The 27,374-nt window shown below is 45.9% G+C and overlaps 1 protein-coding gene across 3 annotated transcripts in view; it reads left to right on the forward strand.

The window, feature by feature from the left end:
- Window positions 1-27,374, forward strand: part of DUSP18 (dual specificity phosphatase 18) — a 250,281-nt gene that overhangs the window by 55,801 nt on the left and 167,106 nt on the right. Inside the window, exon 1 of one of the 3 annotated variants that reach the window (XM_069619142.1) lies at window positions 24,683-24,713. The exons of the other annotated variants lie outside the window; for them this stretch is intronic. The gene's annotated coding sequence lies outside the window, so the exon portion shown is untranslated. Of the gene's footprint in view, window positions 1-24,682; window positions 24,714-27,374 lie in introns of those variants that run through there. 3 annotated transcript variants of the gene reach the window in all.

Below are 27,374 nucleotides of genomic sequence, written 5' to 3' on the forward strand. Positions count from 1 at the left end.
TGCTACCCCACCCGCCCAACCCCAGTAACGCATTGCAATAATCCAATCATGAAAGGATAATTGCATGTGCAATTATGGAGCAATTTGCTTCGGTAATTGTGACAGTTGTTAGAAACATAGGTAGTCTGGCTTAAACACTCCAGAGAGTCTTAACTTTGCCCACCACCGGGATGGTGCAGTCCTATATCTTAAAACATGTATACTCCTGTCCTAGTTTAGATCTCACCAATGGGCTGCCAAATAGCAAGAGTTCAATTTTTCTTTTGCTCCATTCAGACAAAGCCAGTTTTGTGTCATCCATTGTTCAATGACCCTACAGAGAATTCAGATTCCCTTTGTCTATGTCATGATCTCCACTGATTTCCAGAATCAGCGGAGTGTCATCAGCATAGTTTGTAAAAGAAAGCCCAAGAGTTTATAAAGGTCACAGAGAGGTCTGACCTAGAGATTCAACAATGTTGGCGAGATGCATGCCCCCTGTGGGACACTCGAGACTTGAGGCTTGCGTGGAGTATGAATACCTCCGTCCCTAAGCAACCAACAGCAAGACACAAAATACTTGCTGTTCGAGGATTAGGGCCACCGGTGGCAGGAACAAGAACACCAGGTCCTCCAAGGGCTGCTGTGGAAGAAGGAGCAGGTTTGGGAAGTATGGAGCACGTTCTTGAGCAAAGGGATAAATAGAAAAGAAATGGGAAAGGACACCTACCAGGATGTGTAAAGCAGGACATCTTAAATGGGAGGAGGACTGGAGCGTGGTAGAATATTCAGCAGTAAACCCTGTTCCCTCAGTGGATTCAAGAGGCAGCTGGCAGAAAGAATATCACGATGGCCAGACCAGAAATGAACCCACTGGAAACACCTGAACCAGTGTAGAGAGCGTGGAAGTCCTCGAGTCCAGTGGTTGAAGCAGAGCAGGATACCAATACGTCGGAGGCAAAAAAGGAAAGTCCAAATGTAGTCTGTGACAGCAGTTCCAAGGTCAAGCCAGAAAAGCAGTAAGGTAGAGCGCGAAGCCGATAAGGATGAGGCAAAAGGGAATCCAATAAGCAAGGTTCGTGGTCAAAATCCAGATAACAAGAGTTGAGGAAATCCGGAAACCCCAAACACTGGTCGGTACAGCTGAGAAGCACCGACCAACAGGAACACAGCTGTTTTATGCATGCGTTATGGGACCGGAATGACGTGATCCTGATGGCGTGCATCATGTGTCGGGTCTCGCAGTTCCTGGTTTGCTGCAGGAGCCGTGCCATGTGATGCAGACGCGAGTGTCATGTGAGGCGATCTATGGAACGAGGAAGTGATAGCGGCGATGGAGTCTGGCGATGAGCATGTGGGTGCTGGGGACGCCTTGTCACATACTCGCTGGCGTGCCGAGGATCAGGAGACAGTCTCGCCTGTCAGGTGCTGCAGCAAGCGTCCCTTTATGGGAATGCGTGGTCCACCATGGCTACACAAACGCCATGGCAAGCGCCATCTATGGTACAAGAATAGACATGCCAACTGCTGTGAGGTAACAGAACGTTTACTCCTGATTGTAGCTCTGGACCGTGAGGGGTATTACCTATATGTGATGGGGCATGCATGACAAACACCTCAAGCAATGGGACCTGATTGAGAAGAGACATTTTCTCAACATACAGATGACTTCCTGTTGGAGAGAAAATATTTGATCCAAACAGTAGCCTGGTGGTCAGTGTCCCAGATCCAAGAGTGTGTGAATCAAACAACCGTGATCCAACAGGTCAAAGGCTGCGGATACAAGGAGACCTGATTTCCCCTTGTCCACCCTCTCAAGCATATTCGTTTGCAAGTCTATTAGAGCCTTATCCATGCTGTGATTAGCTCTAAACCCAGATTGTTTGAGGTGGAATATAGATGTGGATTCCAGGTGTGCCTGTAAATGGAAGGTAGCAGCCTTATCTAGAATGTTTAGCAGAAAATTAGAGTGATTGGTCGGAGACCTTTGGCATCTTTCCGATCTAGGCCGGCTTTCTTCACCAAGCTGGTTATGGTAACTAATTTTAATAGCTTCAGGAACTGAATTATAGTTGAAGGAAGCATTCACCAATTTTTTAAGCAAAGGTATGAATATGTCTTTATTTTCCAGGATTAGTTTCACCGGGATAATGTTCTCTCGGCACGGAGTAGGGTGCATAGAGGACAGCAGATTTTCCATCTCCAGGTGCATGACCTGTTTTAATGAGAATTTAGATTGTTGTTCTCTTTCAACAGGCCGCAACAGATGCCTGTATTCTGGGTTTGGGTTTACGCCCAGTTCAGATTCAATTTTATCATGCACAGTCTTCATTTTATTTGCAAAGGCATTTTCGACATCTACACAATCCTGGTTGGACAGGCAAGCAGGGTGAGTTACAGCTGTAGGATTTTCAAGGTTTTTCAGGATTTCATGAGTATTTTTGAATTGTTATTGGCCCTGCGCATTTCTTCATTAAATAAATCTTTTTTGGCAGAGAGAATTTTAGGGCCTAACATTTAGTCTTGGAGTCGGTGGGGTGTTTTACCCACGCTAGTTTGCTACTCAATTTCATTTTTTTTACAGCAGAAAGCTAAGAGGTGTCCCACTTTTTATGATTATAAATCTCCCTAACCAATTTACATCTGATGGGGGCTACTTTATCCTCCAATTTCAGACAGCATAGAGTGCTAGTGTTGAAGATTCCATATGTGCCCAGCTAGACCGAATTTCTTTTCATAGGGTGTCCCTGTATACTAATGGCAGAAGTGTTGAGGTACAGCGGGGGTTTCAGTGTGGACGGCTGTGTGAGCTGCTAGACCGGAATAGCATAGCCATAGCTGCATTCTAGGATGCATGGAACAGTGGCCGTCCCTGCGGCCCGTGTCCTCAGACGTGGTGTAAGGGACATGTACCGTGCGCTTGGATAGAGTTTGACTGCAATGTTGTTTTTTTTGGTCCAATGGGATTGGCTGGTCTCGGTCTTGCTTAGGGGTTTAACGGTATAACTGTATACTGTTATAGTTACTGTGAACAGCTTAATTGAACTATAATAACCGTCACGTTGTGTATACCTATTTAGGGCCTGCAGCTATTAAGTGAGCTTTTCAATCTCATTTGGAAAGGCTGCAGTAAGCAAGTGTTTCGCAGTCTGGATCTTGCACTGTGGAAAGTGGCGTCTGCGATGGGGGCCTTGTTAGGCAGACAAGAGCATAGGGAAAGTGAGGCCACATTAGTAAATGCAGCTTTGATGCTGTGATTGCTCTTTCTCTGAAAAGATCAGCTGATTTGTAGTTTTGGCACCAATTTAAATGATGGGAACTACACATCCCAGAATTCAAAGTGGGGAATGAACTGGATACCCTTCTGATGCATATCCACAAACAACGTTAGCTCTGTAGACTGTTTTATTTATTTATTTGCATTTTCAAAGTGCTCACACAGCCCGTGGGCATCGAGGCGCTGTTACAGGAATATGTCTCTTAGTTGCGTATTCATAACGCACTTAATACCCAGAGGTTTCTAAGCGCGGACCCGGGGATCAAACCTCTGTTGCTTCGTGTTGTCTTGTTTCCAAGTTGAGCACGTTGCCGCTGAGCAATCCTCCCGGGACTGTATGAACACTGGGCCTATCAGTGCTTCGTGCTAGTATATCAACTGCCCCCCCTCCGTCCTCCCTGTAGATTTGCACATTGGCACTAGAGTTGTTGCTTCGCTTGATCCTTCACCTGCCTTCTGCATATGGCACAGGGCTCAAGCAGGCAGGACAGATTCTACATTCAATTTGAAGTATCCCGAGCAATGGGGGTGAGATATTTCTCGGGTCTATCCTTCATTTGTGACACCATCCATGAAGGCATTGCTCCATCTCAACTCGCATGACAAGGGTCCTAATGCGCTCAGACCTGGGGAAAATTGTAATGATGGGGCTGTGGTGAGGTGGTGGTCTGGGCCATATTTGTGCTGATAAGTATTTTAACGTTTTCATTTTCAAAAAGTTTTTGCGCCACTATCTTTAAGAAGGTAAATGAACATGTATTGAAAGAAATCAACAGCGCCCTCTGAATGCTGTCCTGTTAGGATTACATTGTCAGTGGTGACTCCAACATCAGACCTTTTTATAATACACCAGGCAGATGGTAAACAAGCTATAGTGATTTGAACAATATGCATCCTTTTGGTGAGTGTGTGTTGGCTTTTTGGTGAGTGTGTGTTGGCTATGACATTTTGACAAAAGAAACACAATGACATGGGCTTTCAGACCTCACATGAGCGACTTTTCTCCCTTTAATGGGATAAAGCCTTATCAAAACAAACTTTTATGACTGATCGAAGCGAGGGGTCATGATGCCATGCCATGTGGTTCCAAAATTATGCAGGTCTAGGCCCATTTTCTAAGCGATGACCTGTGACTGAGCAGCAAGCTCATTGCTCAAAATGTGCATTCTAACCCTTCCACTAGTCACTCTTTCATTCAAGGCAATGAACGAGTGGCCGCCATGAAAGACCATATCTGCACCTGCCTTAGATTCCGGGAGGATCCGCTAAAAATGTGCAGAGACAAGTTTGAAAATGCTGACCATTATGACGTTTAAGAAAATATTTGTTAACATTAGTTAACTCCACCTGCTATACCGTGATAACCATGATATACCGTCATTTGGCAAGAAGGTTATCATACCACCATAAAACCAATACTGTGACACCCCTAGTATCTCTATTCGTGGTCTTGCTGTAATGAAAGTCTGAGCAGTGGGAGAGGGGCTTGGAAGGAGCGGGTGAGGGGAGGACGATAGTCTTTCACAGTGTGTGCCGCTCTAAACGTATCGGATTGTGTGATTGAGTAGAGGGGGTCACGTCCAATCGGGGTACTGATGACCAGGGAAAACACTTAACAGCCAAACCCTGGCTTCAGCCTTGTGTTTATTACCACCAAATAAATGACTCACTCCCTTTTTAAAATACAAAGCGCGAGATAACATCTTTTCCCTTGCATGACTGCAAACCTTGTCTCGTTCGTACGCTTACCTTATAACTAGGTAACTAATTCTTCTTTCCGTCAAGAATGTCCCTGCTACGTAGAATTAATGTGCATCGGTTAACCGTGGAGCAAAGCACCCCATTGTGTAGCTTCTGTTTGTGTTGCATTTGCAGTTATAATAATGTATCTTTCTACATGCTTGAAGATCTAATCTGTATACATTAAATACTATTGTAACACTAAAAGTAACATCTTATTACCTCTATTCCATTCATATGGGTTTGCAACACTGCCCTAGTTCGCTGCCATCCCCCTGTCAATATGGTGTACGCCACATGAATCCTTCATAATAAATGAGACCCTCTTTGACCACCCCAACATTCCCCCTTATACTTTAACTAGCAAATCGTAATCATCTTCTTGGGACATCTCTAAAACGATCTCTCACCCCAGTCTCAATATGGGCATACTCCTCCGCTGAATCAACCCAACTCGTCTCGCCACCATTTCCGCAATCTACCAGCCGCTCCACACAAGCATGCAAATTTGGTGGAGGAAACAAAACCGCTTCAGTTGGAGTACCCATATGGGATGAAGTAGTGGTGGCCTTAGCCTTGGCAGGGCTACAGTCATCATGGCAGCCGCTGTTGGTACCTGGGCATAACAGCAATGTAGGATTATTTAGCAGGAAATAAAAGAATAGGTAAAAAGACAAATATAGGCATTAGAATCTTCACACCAAGTCTCAATCCGGGAGGTACCCATGAGTCCATTCATGAGTCAGTGGTGATCCCATCCCTGGTTTCCACGAACACTTTCAGTTTATGCAGGGCAGCAATAGTTCTGGTGAGGGCGCCATTTCCGGTCTCATTGGGAGGCACAAATGTGCAGCAGGTACTCCCAATTTTCCAGCATACTTCACCCTCCATTGCTGTTAAGAAGTCAGGTATGTACCTGTTCAAGGTTATGAGCCTTAGTGCCTGTAATTCTTCCTTAATGGCACTGATCACAAACTCCGAAATGTTCACGAAGAGCAAGAGTTCATACCTGGTCATCTGGAGCCATTTGGCATTTGCTACTGCTTGGACGCCAGGTGCCAGGAGAGAGGTGAAAAAGGTTTTGGTGTGTCTATACGGCCGATATTGATCAGGAATGTCTGCTAAGGCTTGTGATGATGCTGCTAAGAGGTAGTTGGACCTGTTCCTTGGTTGTAATTGTCTGGGATTTCCGCCTTCAAGCGTCTTTGCTTTATATATGGTGGTATGTAATTTCAGAATGTGCCAAAATTAGGTGCTCTTCGGGGATCACAAGGACGGGCAGATGAAGGGTAGAGAGACTGAACACACTTTGCCAGGCTGGAGGAAACTGCCTGTATGCACCACAGATTCAAATGTTGTCGAGGGGCTCTCTCCCCACCTTACTCATATGGCCATACCATATGTTGTCAGCAGCAAAACCATGTGCATTCATTATGGGATATAACTTATTGAAAAAGTTGTTAAGAGAAAGACCTTTCTTCTTCCTCTTAGTATTTTCTCCTCAGACTTCATAAGATTAGACCTGTTTTACTGTTTGTGTTTTTTTTATCCTTGGGTCATCATGTCTGAAGATGACAAACCTACCTTATACATAAATTATTTAAACTCCAGATCCCCTTTTGCACTGAAACGAACAGTGAATCCTTAGGGCGTACTTAACGTCTATGTCATCTCCTGTGCAGGTGGAGGGCTGCCGGTATCCCTTTGAGTGTCTTTCAGGTGGATCCAACCTTTATTGCCCTCCACCTTCACAGCAGTTGGAGCCCCAGAGACCACTGTATATGGCCCATGGAAACGCATCTTGTTCCAGCGACGCACAAAGGTGCACATGTAGACTGTCCCCAGGCAGAAGCTGTACTTTGTGCTGATCGTCGGTAGTCGTCCCTGCTTTCTCCTGTTGTCTGTTAGTGAGAAGACACAACCTATGATGATATAATCTTAACACTTTTCGTCAATGATGTAAGATACTCCTTAAATTCAAGACTTCTACGGTATTGTGCATCTGATGTCATGCGTGTAGGGGAGAGAGGTCTATGTAGCCTACACCCATTCACGATTTTGTGAACGGCTCAAATGGTGGTCCTTCCCTGGCTGATTTTGTATGTAAAATAAAGCTAGTGAGAAGCAACCGAACCATGATTTATTTAACTCTGCACACAGTTTGGCTAACCGGGCCTTAAGGACCCCATTAAGCCTCTCCATAAACCTGTTGGCCTGCAGGTGGTACACTAAGCACAACCGATGCTTAATTCCTAGCAGTGATTTCTGCGAACAAGACATTAAAGAAGTGGGCTCCGTTGTCTGATTTTTAGAAATTCACACTTGGAAATACCTCTCACTAGAAATCATCTCATTGCTGATTTAGCATGAGGATGTACGCAGGGACCAACCTGAAGGCCCCAGGAGAATGGATAAGCCACCACAAAAAGATATCTGAATTACTGCACCTCGTTATCATGTCCACAAATTCGATATGGGGCTCCTTGAATGGATCATAGGGCCTGGGCAAGACCCCCCCCCCCTCACCAACCTCATGGTATTTCCAGGTATTAACTCCTTGCACACTACACAATTCTCTACAAATCTACTTGCCTGTTCTTGTAAGTGAGGGATAAACCAATCTTCCTGGAGCTCTGCTGCGATTTTTCATCGAGAAGTATGTGACTGATCATGTAGTTGCTCTATGGCCATAAGAAGCATTACTAACTTCACTGTCATTTCCTGTCTCCAAAGCAAATCTGTGCGTGAGAGAACACACTTTTTTTTTCTTTTTTTTTTTGCAGTGCTGTTATTCTCTAGGGGCTTTCCCTTGTGTTTCTATTATCTGGAGCATTGGGACTGCGGTATATGGCGCTGGTAACTGTACCTGTTGGGACGCAGCTTCCTTTTTCTCTGGGAATCTGTGAAAGTAAAATGCACTACTTCTGTCGCTGCCTTGTCTGTGGCATAATTTCAGAGAACTATTGAATTAATGCGGTTAGTCTGGGCAGCACACTTCAGTAGATCCATCTCTGCTGGCAGGTTAATGCTTCAATCAGCTGGGATAGCAGTGCAGCATGCTGGACAGGAGACCTCTCTGACCTCCGAAATCCTCTTCTCTTTCATCTTGATAACCCAAAATGAATGGTGGAGGTAACGTACGGCGAGTCCGAATAAACAGTGACTGCCTTACCCTTACACATTTCTAGCGCCTGTATAAGTGTCACCAGTTCCGCCGCCTGTGCAGAGTAATGAGAATGCAACCGCCTCTTCAGGCTGACCCGGTACTCCCCATCCACAAGACCCACGACTGGTGCGCCTGTATGCCTCTCACCTTTCTCTTGGTTGATGGTCGACGACCGATCAACAAAAATCACCTCACCCCCCCTCCAGGCCATCCTTTCACATTTACACTCTTCCTCGTCTCCCTCATACGTGGTACAATCGTCCACAATGTCCTTGGGCTGCACCAGCTCCGCTACAGATTTCACAGGATTTACTAGGTGACATTGCATGCAATATATTGATGAAGTCGAAAAGATTTCTCATTCCCGACACACTGAGTCATCCATGTGGATTTAGATTTTTCTAGAATCGCAAAGACTGCATGCTCTATGTACCTTGTCACCGAGCAACCCATAGTAATGGTTGGAGACTTTTAAATTGCAAAAGCTCCTGCCGCCCGGGTTTGTTCACAAGGGAACTGTCCCTGCATCACTGGGTCTAGGAGTCCACTGTAACATGCTGAAGGTTTGTGGCCTGGCGCTATTTGCTGGATCAGGACCGCTGTCATCACCTGCCCATTTGAATGGGAAAACTGAAAGAGTGGCTTCTTGTAATTTGGGGTCACCAGGACCGGAGCATTGCTGATCGCAGCCTTGAGTTCCCGAATACAAGTCCCCATTTGCTCAGACCACTCCATCAGACTTTTCGTCTTCTGTGCTTCTTTTAGACCCTGCAATTAGTGACTCACAAAACTAGAGTAATACATAAATCCATGATCTACAATAGTTGGAGCCCCAGAAACTGCTGCATGTGTTTCACTGTGACTGCCTGAGGCATATTTATAACTGATTTGGCTCTCTCTGGCATTACCTTCCTTCCTGTGTGTGATATTGCTTGCCCCAAGTAAATTACCTCTGTCTGACAGTATTGCACTTTCTCTTTGTCCACTTTGTACCCCTTCTCCGCGAGCAGGTTGAGGAGCGTTATTGAGTCTCTTCGACACTGCTCCTCTGAAGTGCTGCAGACTAATAAATCGTCCATGTACTGGACACATGTAAATTCCCCAAATCCATCTGAACCACCCTGTTAAAAATACTCTGAAATTCGCAGTACCCCTGTGCCAACCTTACATTTTCGAATCTCTGACCACGATACGTAAACACCATGAAGTACTAAGAATCTGGGTATAAGGGAACAGAAAAAAAATGTGTTTTTTAAATCAACTCAACAAAACATCACACAATAGAGATACAATGCTGTATTCACAGGAACCCCCCTAATCGCACTGTCGCTACAATAGGTCTGAAAACTCGTTGCTTCCCTTAACGGATACAACCTTGGGGTCGAGGATACAATACTTTCTTCTTTGAAGGCATTCGACATCCGTAACTTGCTCAGGATGTCCCTTCCCAAAAGATGTGCTGGGGTATCCATACAATACAACAAAGGGGCTGATACATTTTGATTACCCACCTTGATACAAAGATCTTCAGTATAAGGAACTGACGAGACAGCCCCAGAGAATCCCTGTGTGTTCATTGTTTTGCTTGACAAGGGGACCTCACTGCCACGACCCTCGGCCAAAATCCCCTCTGGCAAACTCATTGGCCAGGTGGAGTCAGGACTTTGGGCTCTAGAGCCTGGCATCCTCTTCAAAAGCCCTCATGGGGCCAGTCCTGGCGTCTATGGCGCCAGGCTCATACACCTTAAAAAACAATGTACTTGGGAACTACTTTATTGTATTGTCAGCCAACATGGAGGCATCCACATAGCTTGGTTCCTAAGAACCAAGCTATGCGGTCTAGTGTTTTGGGTGTGGTAGCCTAGGGACTACTTTACCTGGACTATTTTGTTGGGGCTATTTAAACCACACTCGAGCAAGACAACACGCTTCGCGTTACTTTGCAGCTTGCAACGTGACGCTCACCGTGTCCAGCTATTTTCTCGAACCTCGGAGAAGCAGAAGCTGCAAGGAGACAAAAGGAACATCATTAGCAGCAGCATCATCTTACCTGCAGTCTTCATCTTTAAACACTCGCAGCTACTGAGAACCGCTTCCTCGAATCTGCACGCCTCCCGGACAGAACGACCTGAAAGAGGAAGATGGAGGCAACATTAAAGAAAGCAGTAGAGACATTTACAAATTACGAACTGCTCAAAAGGCTTACCTGGCTGGTCCTCTCGGCTGGCACCACTCCGGACATTCCACTCGCGCTTAAGAACACCGCAACCTACAAGGAAGGAAAACACAGGTTAGCAAAGGCAAGACTTCGCAGCGCTGCGCATAGCGCTTACTTACCGCATCATAGCGCTCTTAATGCGCCACATTTACCAGCGGGGCTCAACCAAGCCAGTCTGCCGCGCTGAAGCTCTGCATACATAAGGGAGAAAAAAGACATTTTAAACAAGGAAAGGCATGCAGGATAGCAACAAAACTAAAGAACAGCAATAAGACCTACCTGAACAATATCAAACGGGCCGGCGTCAGTGAAGTTACTGGACCGCACTCGCCCATGAAAGACAACGCGCCCCTGCAAAGAAGGCAAGACAGAGAGCATGCCTAATTCTACCACAAGGCAGAGCCTACCCCGCACACCACATCAGGGCAAAGCTGAGAAGCATACCAGCAAGTAACCCGGCTGGGTGGCGTCCCTGTGGATACTAGGTGAGCGTAACACTCACCTTCTTGAATACAAGACTTGGTAGCTCCTATGTCAACATGAATTATAATGTTTGGTCACCTACCTGCACACCAGTCCTGTCAGAACCCCGGATAGGACACATCAGAGATCCCTGTGCGCTGTCCTACTCCTGGTACATATTGGCACCTGGGAGAGAAAAAGAATTTCCCCTGAAAACACTCGCTGCAGTTTAGTTTGCAACTGTTCTTGGGGTAAAGGATTCTTGTCCCATGTCTGCACTGATGCTTGTGCTGGCGTGCTCGGTGGGATCCCAAATGTCTGTGCAGACCCAGTCGCTGGGTTCTGTTTAACCAGCGCCTGCTGCAATTGCACAGACCCTGGGGCATATGGCAGAGTCAAGGTCTGCATCTGTTGAGCTCTGATGTTAAAGTACTGTAGCCGTTAATGATAATCCCGTGACATATGCTCAAACCTTCCATACGACCAACACAGAATCCCATAAAATCATCCATAGTTATTTCCTGTTGGCCCATTAAACCGGGGACTCATTCCTGTGACCCAGCCAAATGACCTCCTTCCCCATGGAAATCCTCCTCTGGCCCTCGGAAACCCTCTCATTGGCCTTGGACCGGGAACATACCCGTCCACCCAACCCTGCATCATACCCGGCACACTTTGTCCCTGTTGTCCTAGTTGCCCCTGCTGTTCCTCCATAGAATTTGTAATTACTGCCCATTGTAAACAAATCTTTGCCAATTTCTTTTGAGCGAGCTTAGCCTCTTCTTTATGTGCCTGCTCTACTTTCTCCCGTTTTCCTGTCTTTGTTTTGCAAAAATGCACAATGTGCACCTGAATTTCTGCCCAACTCTTGGCCTCCATCCCTACTACTTTATCTAAATCGTGCTGGACTTCTTTTGGAAGTCCCTTCTTCAGCATGTGGTAATAAATGCCACGTTCTTGTCCCATGCTTCTTCCGTTTCTGCCCTCCACATCTCCTGAATTAACTGGATGTGCACGGCAGGATCATCATCCAATTTCAGTGTCTTAGCTCAAATCAAATTGATATTCGGCTTATCGGGATACATAATCTGCAAGGCCCCCCCATGCCTGTGCCCTAAGATTATTAAAAGCTGCTCTATCATGGGTATTTGTATCCAACTGAACTCCCAGATACCCCGTTCTCTTTCAAAGCTCGTCTGACCGCTCCCCCTTTAGGGCTATGAATAAGCTCTTCATGTCACCTATGGCACACATGGCACCGGCAGTATGCTTCTCCGCTGCATAAATCCATGTCCCTGCAGTGGGCAAAGGGAATGTCTTCAAGTTATTCCGGTCCATCTGTGACCACGGGACATAAAACGCCATTCCCAGACCCTTCTGTAGCAACTGAAATTGAGTTGTACCTGTTTTTACTGGGGCTTCCCCATCTCTTCCCTACCACTTAATACAGCCATGCAAATACCCTGACATTTGTTATGGCTCCATGGTGTGCTTTCGATCGCTGCTACTGGAGCAGGAGGTAGGGTGCTTACACCCTGCTCTCCTTGCTCGACATCCCACTCCTCTCCCTCTTCATCATCTACTCAGACTACTACATCCCCCTTACCCTTCTACAGGCACAGAAGCATAATCGGCACTAACATAAGGTGCCATCTCCCATCCTCCCTGCTCAGCCTCTGTACCCATGGCAGCATCCTTGTTCTCCATGTCCACCTCAACCATTCTGATAACCGAGTTGTCCAATCTAACAAGAACCTGCCAGTGTCTCCACCTTCCTCCTTTTACGTCCCTTACCAGTCTTCTCACTTCCTTACTCTTCGTCTCTCTGCCACCGTAACAGCATTACCTCTTCCTCCACTAGCTGTAGCGCTTCCTTCATCTTTTTCCATTGTTATGCATTTACCGCTCTTCCCAGCCTATCCTCTATCCTTGCAGGAAGAGGCCTAACCTCGTCTTTCTCTCTCATTTTCAATCCTTCGCCGCTCTTCTAACTATTGCTTCTCCACCCTTAGTCTATCTGCTAACCTAGAAATTGGGGCAGTTATCCCTTTCCTGCAGCCCTAACCATTTGAAGAAGTTACCCTTCCACTTTCCTCAAAATCCGAGTTCTTAGAAAGCGTAACTGATGGAGGTGTTACCCATATGTGGGGGGTAGGGAGGTTGCTGGAAGAATTCCTGCACCCTCCTTTTTCAGCCCTTGCCCCACCATTTCAACATTATGGCCCTTCCTGCTTTTTTTTATACATCCTCCAAGATGTTTAACTGCTTTACTAACTTCGAGCCCTTGTGCTTGGTTGTTAAAAGGGGTATGCAGGTTCTCCAATATCCCTGTATCGTAGGATCCCTCAATGGGCCAAGAATTTATCATTTTCCCGTTACTCTCCCACAATCATTCTCTATGACATTTTAAAATGTTCGCCTTATAGCTGGGTAACAAATGGCACAAATGTTAAACAAAAATCTGATGCCGAACCTGCGGCACAAAAGAATTTTCACCAAAGAGATCCATTTTTACCCATACGCAATTTCTTAGTCACACTTCACACTCATTCACCGTACTCGCCTATAACACAATTACCTCACTTCACAATTTACTCCAATTCTACTTCTCACTCATGCACAGAAGACAGTTTCCTATCAAAAACACTTGCCGGCCAATATTTCGGTTATCTCCCCACCACTGAAGTACAGGAGGTGCGCAGTGTGCTCCACTACATCACCTCTAACACTCTGTCTTACTTGTACAATTTTCTCTATACAAAACCATCTTTTCCTGACTACAGGAATTTTACCTTCAATAATTTTGGCTAACCAAGAAAATCGAGGTGATGGGCTCTGCCTGCATGGCAAATACAAAAGAATGGCAAGGCCTGCTTCAGAAAGGTATCTACGGTTGGACTTCACCTAAGATACCACCCCACCTTCAGATGAGGGCTCCACACAAGCAAACTAAAGGGTATCAGGACAAGCTTTACACTGGGCATGTGCAGTAAGGTACCCCCTTACACCTCTAAAATAACAATCTAGGTAAAAAAATATATACAAAGGACTTACAACACAGAACAGTTCAACGACTCTATCAAAAAGCATCAATTTCTTTCAAACCCTGCAACCTCGACTAATTGCACACCGACACTGCAAGTCTACCCTTGCCCCAAAAAAGAAAAAAAAACTTAAATCACAGAAGCAACCCCTTTTTTTCACCCTTGTTTTACACCCCCAAATGTGTTCTGTGAGAAACCTCAGGGTATTGTAACTCCTACTTTCCTTTGATCCACTACGCAGGTGCCCAGGGAAAGGCCATCGCTTTTGGATCCTGACCCTGGGGTGGACGAGCGAGGGAGGATCACCTGGGTGGAGGGTCCTTGGAGATTGATAATGGGGTGCCTTTAGGTGAGACCTGGTACCCCTGTATCCTAATGACAACTGGCCAAACCCTCCCCTGACCGTCATGTGCTATGATATGATATGATAAGGCATTTGTAACGCACCTATACACAAGTGTTTCAAGGCGCGACGAGGCAGGGGGGGGAACAAGGGGAGACAGACAACGATCTCACTAGGCCAGGTGTCATTCAGATCGCGCAAGTGCAAGGGTAGAGGGGAAGGGAAAAGTGCATGGGGGAAAGGGAGAGGGGAAAGTGCAGTACAGGGATATTGGCATACAGCATACAGGATAAATAACAAGGGCCAGCTGGTGGCAAGTGCGAGGTAAGTGCAGACAAGTGCTGGGAAGGGGGGCTGTATGGATACAGACACAGTCCCGTAGTGCAGGGGTTGCCGTGGAGGCAGTGCAGGGGAGAGTGGCTGGGCCGAGAACAGTGAATGGCCCAGTTGCAGATTCAGTGCAGTTTCAGTAGTATTAGCGGGGGAGAGAAAGCGGAGGCAAAGAGGAAGCGGAGGCAAAGAGGAAGGTTTTGAGGTGCTTCCGAAACCGGATGTGGTTCTCCTCAAGTTTCAGGGAGGCAGGAAGGCTGTTCCAGAGGGAGGCCCCTGCAGTGGAAAGAGATCTGCCCCCAACTCTTTGTTTGGAGAAGCGGCTGACCCTGAGGGAGTTGGAGGCGGATGAGCGAAGAGCTTGAGAAGGAAGATATTTAGGGAGAGTTGAAGGTATTTTGGCCCAAGGCCCCAGACGGCCTTGTGGACAATGCAGAGGGTTTTGAACTTGATCCTCGCAGTCACTGGGAGCCAGTGTAGTGATTTCAGTCCTGGAGAGATACGGTCCCTGGGCTCGAGGCCAAGGACAAGTCTTGCAGTCCTGTTCTGGATGAGTTGCAAAGGGCGGAGAGTAGAGGTGGGCAGATTTAGATAGAGGCTGTTACAGTAGTCCAGCTTAGAGAGAACCAGGGCTCTAGAGACAGTGAGCTTCTGGGGGAAGGAGAGGAAAGGAAGGATACCTCTGAGGAGGTGTAGCTGGTAGTGTGACTTCTTAGATACGTCGGATATGTGAGGAGAGAAGGAGAGTGTGGAGTCGAAGATGACCCCCAGGTTTTTTGCCTTGCAGGTAGGAGCAGGAAGAGGGCCCAGAGAGGCCGGCCAGAGAGCAGCAGGGAAGGAGGGAGTGGGAGTGCCGATGAGTAGAATCTCAGTCTTACTGGCATTAAGGCAGAGGTCGTTGGCGGCACACCATTCCTGGATAGCAGAAAGACAGTCAGAGATGAGGGAAGGAGAAGAGGAGGCCGAGGGTAGCCTGAAAATGAGCTGAGTATCATCCGCATAGCACTGAAAGTAGGGGCAGAGAGCGGTGAGGTGGTGGGCGAGAAGTGCCAGATACTGGTTGAACAGCCAGGGAGAGAGGTTAGATCCCTGGGGGACACCACAGGTAGAGAAGAAGATGTCAGAGAGGAAAGACCCCAGTTGGACCTGCTATTGTAGGTCAGCTCCCTTTCCTTTCCCTCTTAGGACACCTGACAGTACTGAGACAAGGAAGCAGCAACTAAAAGTAATGAACACCACTTACTCTCACCACAAAGGTACTGGGACGAAGAAGATGACTGCGAGGTATGAAGGTCAGGCATGTCCTCCTAATTAGTCGGGCAGAATTGAATAATGAAATACACCTGCAGCCTATTGAAGAACCACAGATGTATAAAAGGAGAAGCTGTGAAGTGGAATGAGAGAGAGACCTGGAGAACTTGGGCAGAGATCAGAAGGAAACCCTGGGACTCTGGAGGCAGCTGTGGTGGGACCCTAGGTGGAGCCGGGATGTCGGCCAACATCCCCAAGCTGAAGGAAGCCTCCAATATGAACTGGGAGCAAACGAAGCTGCAGGGAGGCAAGTGCAAAGGGGACGCTGTGTCCGGCCTCGCAGTGGCATTGATGCTGACTGTGCCAGCCGAGCTCCTGGCTACATGCAGGCAAGGTTCGCAGAACTTGAAGCAACAGCCAGAGTAGTGAAGGAGGGGAAGACGCCCATGACCAGTGAGTGCTGGGGAAGATACCCGGAGACCGGGCTGCTCTGGGCAGGCTGCGAAAATAGTAAACAGCGCTGAGGGAAAAAAATACTTCAGCTACAGATGAAGCTGTGAACTTCTATGATTGAAACAAAGGCAAGTGGCCCGGGGCATAGTAAATCTGCTAATATTGAATAACGAAATGAAGGAAAACGGCAAACCTTCTAATATTGAATAACCAACTGAATGAAAAAAGCAAATCTGCTAATGTTGAATAATGAAATTAATGAAAGCAGCAAACCTGCCAAGATTGAATAATGAACTGAAGTAATATGCCCGCTAACATTAAATCACGCACTGAAGGAAAATTGTAAACTAGGTTGAATTAAGAACTCTGACTGCAGAGTGAAATCAAGGCTGAGAAACTGTTTGTTTCGAAGCTGCTTTTGAGAAACTATTTGTTTGTTGAATATCGAACAGATAAAAGGGAACTAAAGGTTCCTGGTTACGTGACCTGCAATAGGTGAACCATGTGGTCCGGCAACTGCGCCAAGATCGGCGAACCCCCTTTTTGTTGACAAGGAAACCTACTATTGTGTCATGAGAAAAACTACTATTGATGCATTTAAAGCCTGGGAAAGGGAACCCTGAGCTGTGAAGAATTGTTGGAACTTTAAAAATACTTCCTTTTGTAACAACTGTTACATTGAACTTGGGGAAGGGAACCCTGAGACTTGTTGCAATAAAACTGTATTGAACTTGGGAAAGGGAAACCTGACATTTAAAAGGGTGGTGAATGGTATTACCTTAAATCCAAGACAAGGTCATTTGAACCCTGTGATGAACTTGTTGGTACTTGGGACAGAGGAGATGACGAATGAGCTGGAAATAGCTTTTGGAACACTGTTTAGTTTACAGTTGACACCCCTACTCATTGTTTTGTTTTAGTTGTGAGGACTAGCATAGGTTTTGGACACAGACAGACTTTTAGTTGAACTTACTGACACAGACTATCCTTAGTTTCTTTAGGTAGGGAAATCCCACCTTAGCATAGGGAAAGTTAGGCCTTACACTATCCTGACATTTGAGTTAATAAAGGTATGTTTGTTATATTGAATCGGTTGTCTGCGTCTCCTTAGATGATGCCAACCTCACAGCACTCGTGTGAACCCAAGGTCCTCGATATGGTGCTTCGTCAAATCGTTCCACACAGTTAAGCCGCAGCACCATGTCTCCGGAGAGCAGACGGACCTTTAACCAATATGGCGTCAGCAAATCTATTTTTCACTGTGTACGGAGGACTGGTCCCTGTCCCGGGAGAGGGGGGTGCCGTAGCTGAGAGGTGTTGGCAGGAGACCCCCAAATGTAGGCTCCTAACCTGGCTCGCCAAATGTGGAGATGGGCCTTTAATCACCTTAACCCAAAAGATGCCCACCACTTAAGAAGCGAGTACATGGTTGTACATAAAGCAAGTTTATTGCACAATGGTGTTGAAGGACCAAACTACCCCAATTCTCAACAATACAACCTCAATTGGCATATAATATACTTTTTGCAACAATTTAAATACTCCCAGATACTTTATTACCATCCACCCTCCCAAATATGATTGGACAAAACCTGTTCAAAGAAATCCCATCTTTTCCCAATTCTTCCATTTTCATTGGCCAGTCTTATCTTGATTATCATCGTCGGATCATATTCAAAACACACCACCTTGAGATGCGTCCATAGAAGGTCATGATATGAGTACATGGTTATACTTTGTTATTGAAAACCTAATTCATTGCTACAAATAACTGGCTTAAGGCCTTTAACTTGAAGTGTGATTGCACATGGTCCGCTTATGTATTTTAATAAATGGGGAAGGACTGCATAAATATTTTCTTTGAACTACTGATTGTGATCTCAATTCCCCAGACTCCTTGCGCCTCTAAGAGACCTTCTAATTTATGCGGCCACAAACAGCCTCTGATGACCTGGACAAACGTGGCCTCGGGCCACATGTTTATTATCACCACAAAAATGACTAACCCCCTCTAAAGATTTTAATACAAAGGGCGAGATAACATCTTTTCTCTTTCGGAATTGTAAACCTTGTCCTGTTCGTACACTGACCTTCTTGCTAGGTAACTAATTCTTCTTTCCATCAAAAATGTCCCTGCTACTTAGAATTCATGAGCAACAGTTAACCGTGGAGCAAAGCGCCCCATTGTGTGGATTGTGTTTGTTGCATTTCCAGTTTTAATATTGTATCTTTCTACGTGTGTGAAGATCTAATATGTATACATCCTAAATGTTTGTAACACTAAAAGTAACATTTAATTACCTCCATTCGATTTATAAGGGTTCACAACACTGCCCCAGTTTGCTGCCATCCATCCCCCCTCCCGGTACTGTCAATATGCTGTGGCAAAATGAATCCCTCGTAAAAATGGGCACCCTCCTTCACCACCCCGACAGAAGCATGATTTGCATGTGGTCTTTTCCCCTCTGCAGTGGCTTGGCAGGCTGAAATGATCTGGAGGGTTGCCAAAGGAGCTTTTCCAGTGGGTTTTGATTCATGCAAAAACTTTGTAGCTATCCCGAGTAGGACTGGTATGCACAGACATGCGCCCCTAGTCGGACGTGCCTGGAGGCTTTAGCTACACATCACTGGCTTTGCCCAATGAGGCTCAAACATGGGGTTGCTTAAGTTCTCACACAGAGGGGATGTGACGTAGCAGTTTGCAGTGGATTGCCCCTTATGCAGTGGGACCAAGGCTGATTTTCATATAGTCTCTCCCCTTCTGTAATTGCATGGCAGGCTAAAAAACGATGGTCTGGAAGGTTGCCCAAAGCAATGCCAGTGTTCCGTGACTTCTATAAAACCTTCCAGCCCTCATTCATCAGATTCATGCATATGGACCAAAAAGTGGTTTATTTATACCACCTGCAGCATGCACTGTTCAAACTCATTTTTAGTTTGGGCTGTTAGGTGGCGCTGAAAGTGCTACCTTTTAGCCGGACCTATTGTCATTAACATAAGCGCTTCAAATAGGGTCTTCGAATGAGGGTCTGTAATGCTTTTCCAATGGAGATGACATTTGAGGAGGGATACAGCGTTGTTAGGTTATTGAATCCCCCTCCTTCTCTGCCCCTAGCCATGCTAATCCCTATGGCTAACCCCACCCATTCCTGCCCATCTCGGGACTCTGAGCTCTTTAGCTCTTCCATGGAGGCAGCCATCTTAGATGACTGTCTCTAAGTAAGCACTCTGGAGACAAGCCAAAAGCGTGAGTGGCTAAAATAACCGACATGTGCATTTTATTCAACAAATGTGTAAAAGCGAACCAAAAAAAATGATTTGGATAAAAAAAACATGAATGGAGGCAGTTGAAACAGGACTTCGGAAACAGCCTGTGGGAAATGGCTGCCTCTCTGATCTCCTGAAGCACGTTAGTTTCCTTTTCTTGGAACAGAATTTGTTCTTGAAATTGTGAATCTCGGAGGCGGCCTGCAATACATTCACTTACCAATAGATGACTAGATTCCCTTGGCCGCTGCTCTTTAAAGAGCATCAGCTAGAGAACTGGCTTTCGCACACATAATGCATTCTATTGCTTTGCCGCCTGGCAGAATAGAAATTAAACACCTCAGAAAAATATCATTGTGCAGATGTTATGACTGTGAAGGTCTTAAAACACGTTTACAGTGGTCAATAAAAAGTGCATTCATAACTATGTGCAGCGTTTCTGTGAGCCGCAGCAGCCATGTGTTTTCGAGGTCCATAATTCTGCACAAATTCCCAGGCAGCTGGAGCAGCCCAGTGCGGGAGAAGCGGCGGACCTTAGCCATTCACACTCTTTCTCTGGGTGAGCCGCAGAGTGCCAGAGACCTACAGCCCAGCTAAAAGCTGGGGAGCAGAGATGGCAACCATTTGTACTGCCACCCCCAGCCGTAAACCTACCGTCCCCCTTTGGGTTTGCCCCACAGATAACTGAGACATTGGATTTAGTGTTGGCAATAAAAAAGCCGTAGATTTTATTGCACAGACATAAATCCTAAAACATATTTGTAATGTATTTGTAAATTACACTCATGATAAAGTCTCATCTCTCGTTGCACTTTTGAGCACATGGGCCAGAGGGTGTCCTCCTGGCAAATGCCACCATCTTCTTCCCACGATTTTGTGAACAATGTTTGTTGTCCTTTCTTTCTCTGCGTCTTCCTTTCTCATTCTTCTCCTTCTTTCTGGGTGGGTGGGGTCTGGGAAAAGAAATGTCATCTCCTGCGTTCGCTGGATGACTTATGGTGCTCTGTTCAGAGTACCAAGAAGGACTGGAGTTTCCCTCCAGTTACCTCGCCTTATAATTTATACTACATAGCCTGAAGCTATGTCATTTGTCCTTTGTTTGGGTGCTTGGATGCACGCCTGGCCAGCTGGCGCCGACGTCCCCTTCATCTAGATAGAAATGTGACTGTTAGCATATGCCACACTAGTACGGAATTCTGAACTTTAGCTCGCGTCGCATCTAGATAGAAATGCGACTGTTAGCATGTGCCACACTAGTACGGAATTCTGAACTTTAGCTCGCGTCGCATCTAGATAGAAATGTGACTGTTGGCATGTGCCACACTTAGAATAATGAACCTAGCTTGTGTCGAATCTAGATAGAAATGTGATTGTTGGCATGTACCACACCTAGATGGAATCCCACAATTACAAGGACAGCAATGCCAACTAACCAACCAACTAACAATTCCATTCCTCTGCATACACCTCTCAAACTATAACCAAACACAACCACAAGCCTAAAACGCAGCAATCCGCACAAACTTCACAACAATGCAACAACAAAACAAACCACACATAGTCTTGCACAACAGCACACGACGACTACGGACCATAAAACACCCCAAGCCCAGCCAACGGACCCACCGGGCTGAGGCTGCCAACAGCACATCACTGCTCTCTTGCACTTTCCCAGCTTATTCCCACTAACCCACACCCTCTGCGCCCCTTTTTCAGAGCTGCCAGAGTGCCAGGGGACCACTTTGGTGGTGATAGTGCGCGGTACAAATGTCCTTTAACATTAATATAACCCATTGGTGTGAAAAGCCTCTCTTTCTTTGTTGCTGCTGTCCCTTCCTCTCTGCCTCATCCTGCTCTTGGATCTTTGTCACCTAGGTGTTATTAGCCCCCCCCCCCCCCTGATGTGTCTCCCTTCCTGTCTGGTGCTATGGCATTGCCCCAGTGCCCTGGAGCTCCAGGAGTGCCTCATTCCGCAGCACTGACCATAACACAGGTACGGGGATGCTTTTTGCACGTCTCATTGCAAAAATAAATTGCATTACAAAACATGCACACAAAGGGCCATGCTGAGCCCTAAATGATATCATGTGGCTCTGGGGTTCGCTAATGCAAGTGTCCTCCGTGGAGCTGCAGTGTCCCCACTTGAACCTTGCTAGAGGCATAGTTGTTTGTTTTTGCTCTTTACTTGTTTTCTTGTGCTTTACAGTGGGTGTCTGTAATTATAATTATGAACGTCTTCAAGTTATCCCTTGCTTTCCACTAGACCCTCTACCCTTCAGCGCCCACCCCGTCCTGTCTGCTCCTTCAGCAGGCAGCCCCTCCCCCTCAGCAGATCTCCCAGTCGCCCCCTTTCATGCCATCCCTTACTGCCTTGCTTCAGTGGAAATCCCCCCCAACCCCTATAACCCTTCTTCGGCTAATCTCCCTCTTGCCCTCCTCCAGTGCATCTGCCCCCTCGCCCCCATCCCCTTTTAATCAGATTTCCCCTCACCCTCCTTTGGTGCCCCACCACCATTTGCAGATCACTTCCGTTCTTTTAGAGTGGAGCTAATGCCCCCTCCATCGCTCGGATGCTCAACTAAGCCTCTTGCTGTTCCCCTGATTCCATGCCAGGCTCGGACTGGCCTATAGGGCATTATCCGAACCAAAAATGCAAAATGCTAGTGTGAGCCATTTTTTTTAAAAACATTTTTTTTTTTTGGGTTCCGAGTGGCCCACTTTTGTTTTTTGCCAATGTGGATCAGTTTGAGTTTTCACTATGTGGCTAGTAGTTGTTACCATTGTTGCTGAATAAATATTCTTTATATTGCACAATTTGCATCACATTTTATCCACACAAAAAAACCTGAGTCTATCACAAAGGGAATGAATTACCATTAACAACTGTGGGCTTTTTCATTGGTGCCTGAGACAATGTTATGCAGTGCGACCCTGCTCCACGTTTCTCATTGTGATGCATAATTGGAATGGAAAAAGGTGTTCGGGTGTCTCTGCTGCCTTCCAGCAAACAAGTCAGAGTCTTAAGTACAGAGCTGTTTTGGACGGATGGGCGCACCTGGGCAGGAGCAGGATTCGGGATCACAACCCGGAAGAAACCCGCATTACTAGAGCGCAGAGGTATTGTAAACAGATACTGGCAGCAGCAGGTGGATGCGTCTTATTGTGACAGTGCTTATAAGGAATGGAACCAGATCCAGATTTATCCAGATCCAGATTTATTTAGTTAGCTGTTGGGTTTTACTTATTCTCGTCATCCCCTGATAGTGTGTGTGGGCTTGGAGTGTGGAATGTAGAGTGTTGACTGTAGAATGTTTTGGTGTGAAGCTGCTCTAATTCCACAGAGAGTCAGTTGAGATCTGAAGCCTAAGAGAAGGGGGACCGGTGGATGCTTCTATCTTATGAACTTGTCTGACATATATCCTGATGTACTTACCTGTGTCTCTACGAACCCACTAAAGATACCTAAACTAAACAAGGCTCCTGAGTGGTTATTTCAACCCATAACCATACAACCTAACATTGGCGACGAGGATTATTGGTGACTGTGGAACCAGGAGCAGAAAACCAGCAAGGAGCAATTGAGACAGTAATTGCTTGGACCAGGAGACAAGGAAGCAGTGCAGTGAGGCACCAGAGGCATCCACCGGCCCCCCCGTCGGCCCCAAGGTGAGCGCGCCCCGAGCCCTGTATGCTTGGAGTTAGCAGGGACATCTGAGGTGGGTTTTTGGGGCAGCGCTGTGCACCTTCAATGGTTCTGTAATTTGGCTGCTAGGTAATTTCCCTTCGCCATTATGTGCGCCTGAAAAAGAATTGTGGGCAATGGTGCACTGGATTTTGGCGTATCAGAAGGGAGCATGGCCAAGAATGACAGTGTTTAAGGGGCCGGGGGAACTATTGCGTGTTTTTGGATGCCAGCATTTTGAAGTGCAACAAGTTGACCGGAGCTACAGCGAAGGATATGTAAAAGTATTACCGTGCTGGCAGCTGTGATGTTGTGCCGTACTAGAGTTCAGCCTGCTTTGTTGTGGGGACATCACAGCTTTTGGGGGCCAGGTGACGGTTGGTCCTGGGAGCTCTGTTCATGCAGAGGCTCCGCTCTGCAATGGTGACGTCATGTGGCTACACAGGGTATCAGCGATTGTTGCTGTGAGCGGGAGAGAATGCTGAAGTAAAGGTTCTTCATGGCAGGATCTGTTGCTAGTACGTCACTGTAATGAATAAGGATGCAGAGTAAAGAACTCTTCAACGTGTTTAAGACGTCCCTATGGCTGAGACAACGACACTATGCAACGTGCGCCGTAATGAGGAAATGAAAGAAACAGACGCCCGTGTTTTTGTCATGGAATGGAAAAGAAAAGAGTAAAGTGGTCTGTTTCGTCCTGTTTTTCTAAACAAGATAGGAATGCTGATCGGATGACTTTCGGTCGGCTAATCAATGCGATGGGCACGACATGAAGCAGATTATTACTGCAGTGAGAAGGAGATGAACTTTGGGATTTACTTGTGGACAGTTTCACCATCTTACCATCGGGGACGTGAGTTGAAGCCACGGCGTGACTTGGAAGTCGGAAACAACTGTTTTGTTGTAACTATTTTATTGTTGAATGGATCATCAATGCGGAAAAAAAAATGTGATTGCTGCCACATTTTGCTGTTTATTGTAAGGTCGTGTTGCTGCAATGTTTTAGGAGAGTATTTACACCGCGATTGCAAGTATAGGAAGTTTTGTATGGTACTACCTTTGGCAATGGTGACTTAATAGTATTTTCACAACTTTCTTTCAAAATTGTTTTTTTGGGGATGTGCGCTTATATTGGAAAAGTTGTAGTGCATAATGTGACAGTTGGTTCCCAGTTTAGGGAGAGTGTTATTATTTGGCATGTGATGGCTCTATGGTGGGCAAGTTATTATGTTGGAGCCATTTACTGGTATGGTGCCGATTTAAGTGGTGCTTTGTGATAACAAAATGTGATTTTGGGCGTTTCATGGTGTCAAGGTGTTTATGACAAGTTGTGGATATTGATTGGTCCTACTGCTTTTAGAAGAAATGTTCAGTGATGTTTGATTTGCACTAACGTGACCATTTCTCCACAGGCATTTTTCGACATATGCTCTGATGGTGTGTGTGAGAGTGCTAGAATTCGGAAAATATTCCTGTGTATTTGGACCTACTGCATTCCTAGGTAATGTTCAGTCATATTATGCCTTACATTAACCTAACAATTTTTCCCACAGGTGAAAGGACTTGAAAGGCGTTGCAAGTCTTAAATATTGGACTCAAGTGTAGGATTAACATTTGATTACCATATTTTATGCCAAACGTTTCTAACTGTATGGTTTGGGAAATGTGTGTGAGGTTGCAACTGTTATGTAGCAAGCGATGTATAAGTGCAATGCTAAATGTTAATTCATATTGCTGATGAGTGCGCAAAGTGTTGTGGGATGCAATTGCCCGGTGTTTAGGCGCAAAGTGTCTTGGCGGGATGTAGATGCCAGAGTATGTGGTGCTAAGGTTTGCAATTGTGCAAATGGTTTAGAGGGACGTTGATGCCTGGTATTTTGGAGCAAAGGTTTTGCGGAATGTGGTAGTATGCTCAATGGTGAGCATTCAGTAGCTCAGGTATGGTTCCTGGAGTGGTGGAGATATCATTGCGTGTCTTGGTTGCTCTATGGTGAGCATGGGATGCTCAAATGGTGAGCATTTAACAGCTCAGGCATGGTGCCTGGAGTGGTGGAGTAGAGGTCACTAGTGTGAGCATTGGTTGCTCTAGGGTGAGCATGGGATGTTCAATGGTGAGCATTTGGTAGCTCAGGCATGGTGCCTGGAGTGGTGGAGTGGAGGTTATTGGTTGCTCTTTGGTGAGCATGGGATGCTCAATGGTGAACATTTATTAGCTCAGGCATGGTGCCTGGAGTGGTGGAAATATTAGTGCGTGTTTTGGTTGTTCTATGGTGAGCATGGAATGCTCAAATGGTGAGCATTCAGTAGCTCAGGCATGGTGCCTGGAGTGGTGGAGTGGAGGAGATTGGAATATGCTCAGTTGTGAGCATTTGTTTCTCTAGAGGGTTCTCTAGAGGGACGCCCATAATGGAGTTGAAATATTATGCTTTAGGCAGATAGTGGGGTTATCCCTGTAGATTGTGTTGGCACAACTTGTTGCAAGTGAATGATGATGTAGGGATATTGCTGTGAGGTAGGTGGAAATGGTTGTGCATGAGATTGTGGGCTGGCTCCCATTGAAGTGAGTTCCATAAAAGGCCTGTTATGGTTCTGGTGATTGTTGGAAGTGGTTTAGCTATTTGTGGCTTTTTAAGGACTTGGTAGGGGTTAGCTTTCGCTAGGAGTAGTTTGTTGGATGGGTATATTCTAGGAGGATGTCTGTAGATTTGATCATTTAATGTTTAGTTCCAAAACTGTTTAGTGTCCATCATCCTTCTGTTTATAATTGTTTAGTGCCCATCATTTCTCAGTCTCCCCATTATTCTATGTTGTCATGTAAGGGGGGAGATGTGTTGGGTTTTAATTATTCTGGTCATCCCCTGATAGTGTGTGTGGGCTTGGAGTGTGGAATGTAGAGTGTTGACTGTAGAATGTTTTGGTGTGAAGCTGCTCTAATTCCACAGAGAGTCAGTTGAGATCTGAAGCCTAAGAGAAGGGGGACCGGTGGATGCTTCTATCCTATGAACTTGTCTGACATATATCCTGATGTACTTACCTGTGTCTCTATGAACCCACTAAAGATATCTATACTAAACAAGGCTCCTGAGTGGTTATTTCAATCCATAACCATACAACCTAACATTAGCACTTTACAAAGCGGAGGACTTGCTTACAGAATTAAATGTTTCGCAGGGTCATTGGGCAGAATTGGCAAAATCCACTTTACAAGCAACGTAATGTTTAATCTGATGAAGAAACTCCCTGGCTCGTATCTTATTTTTTTTACTTTGGCCTATTAGTGAATCATGTAACTTTCTAACTCACGTAATATATAGCAACACTTGCCCATGGGCGTCCGTTATCTTCAATTCCTTACCAACCCCCCAGTGACATATGGGGTCTGCATTGATTTGCGACAGCAGCATTCACATATTGACGTGCCTCACTTGCAAGCTTCCCCAATGATGAGGAGGGACACAAAGTTTTTAGTTGTCTGTTTATTTGCCTGCCCATTGACTGGGCATGCTAATCCCTATGGCTATTCCCACCCTGTTCCTACCCCTCCCAAACACCTCCTTGTGGGAAGTCTTTGAGCTTGCTTTAATCCAGCTTTAACATAAAACTTTGTGCTCAAAGTGCCTCCTGGTGTTTTTTCAAAGTGGCCATGTGAGAGTTAATGGCTCCATTTGGAGTTGTAAACCCGCTATTGGTGTAATAAAACCAGGTCTGGTTCAGCCGCTCAATTTATGAGCACAACATTTCCTTCTCTGTAGACTTGGTGCAAACAATTGCCAAATGCCAATAGATGTGGCTAGTGTAGAAGTATTAGGCATTTGGCAGGTAACGAAAGACAAAACTATTGCCATTGCCCATGCTTGTTTGTATTGACATCAATAAAATATATGGTAACTTTCAAAGCCTTCCTAATAAATGCAAAACAGTTTAAAAGTAAAACAAACTGGAGGAAATGTATGTGACGGTTAGGCATCAATTTAATACTGCAGATATCGTTCTGGGGCAACCAGTTATCATGCTGCGAAATAAAAGGTGATGCCAACAATTTGGGCTTTTGTTTAGACATGGGGAAAGGCACTGGCAGGCACAGCCGTAGTAGGATTAATTGGTCATGGATGGTAGCAGGTGCAAAATTGTGCAAGTTTCTTGGTATCTAAAAGCATTGCGT

Source organism: Ambystoma mexicanum, chromosome 10, assembly GCF_040938575.1.
Source record: "Ambystoma mexicanum isolate Mex_15411 chromosome 10, UKY_AmexF1_1, whole genome shotgun sequence".
NCBI lineage: Eukaryota > Metazoa > Chordata > Amphibia > Caudata > Ambystomatidae > Ambystoma > Ambystoma mexicanum.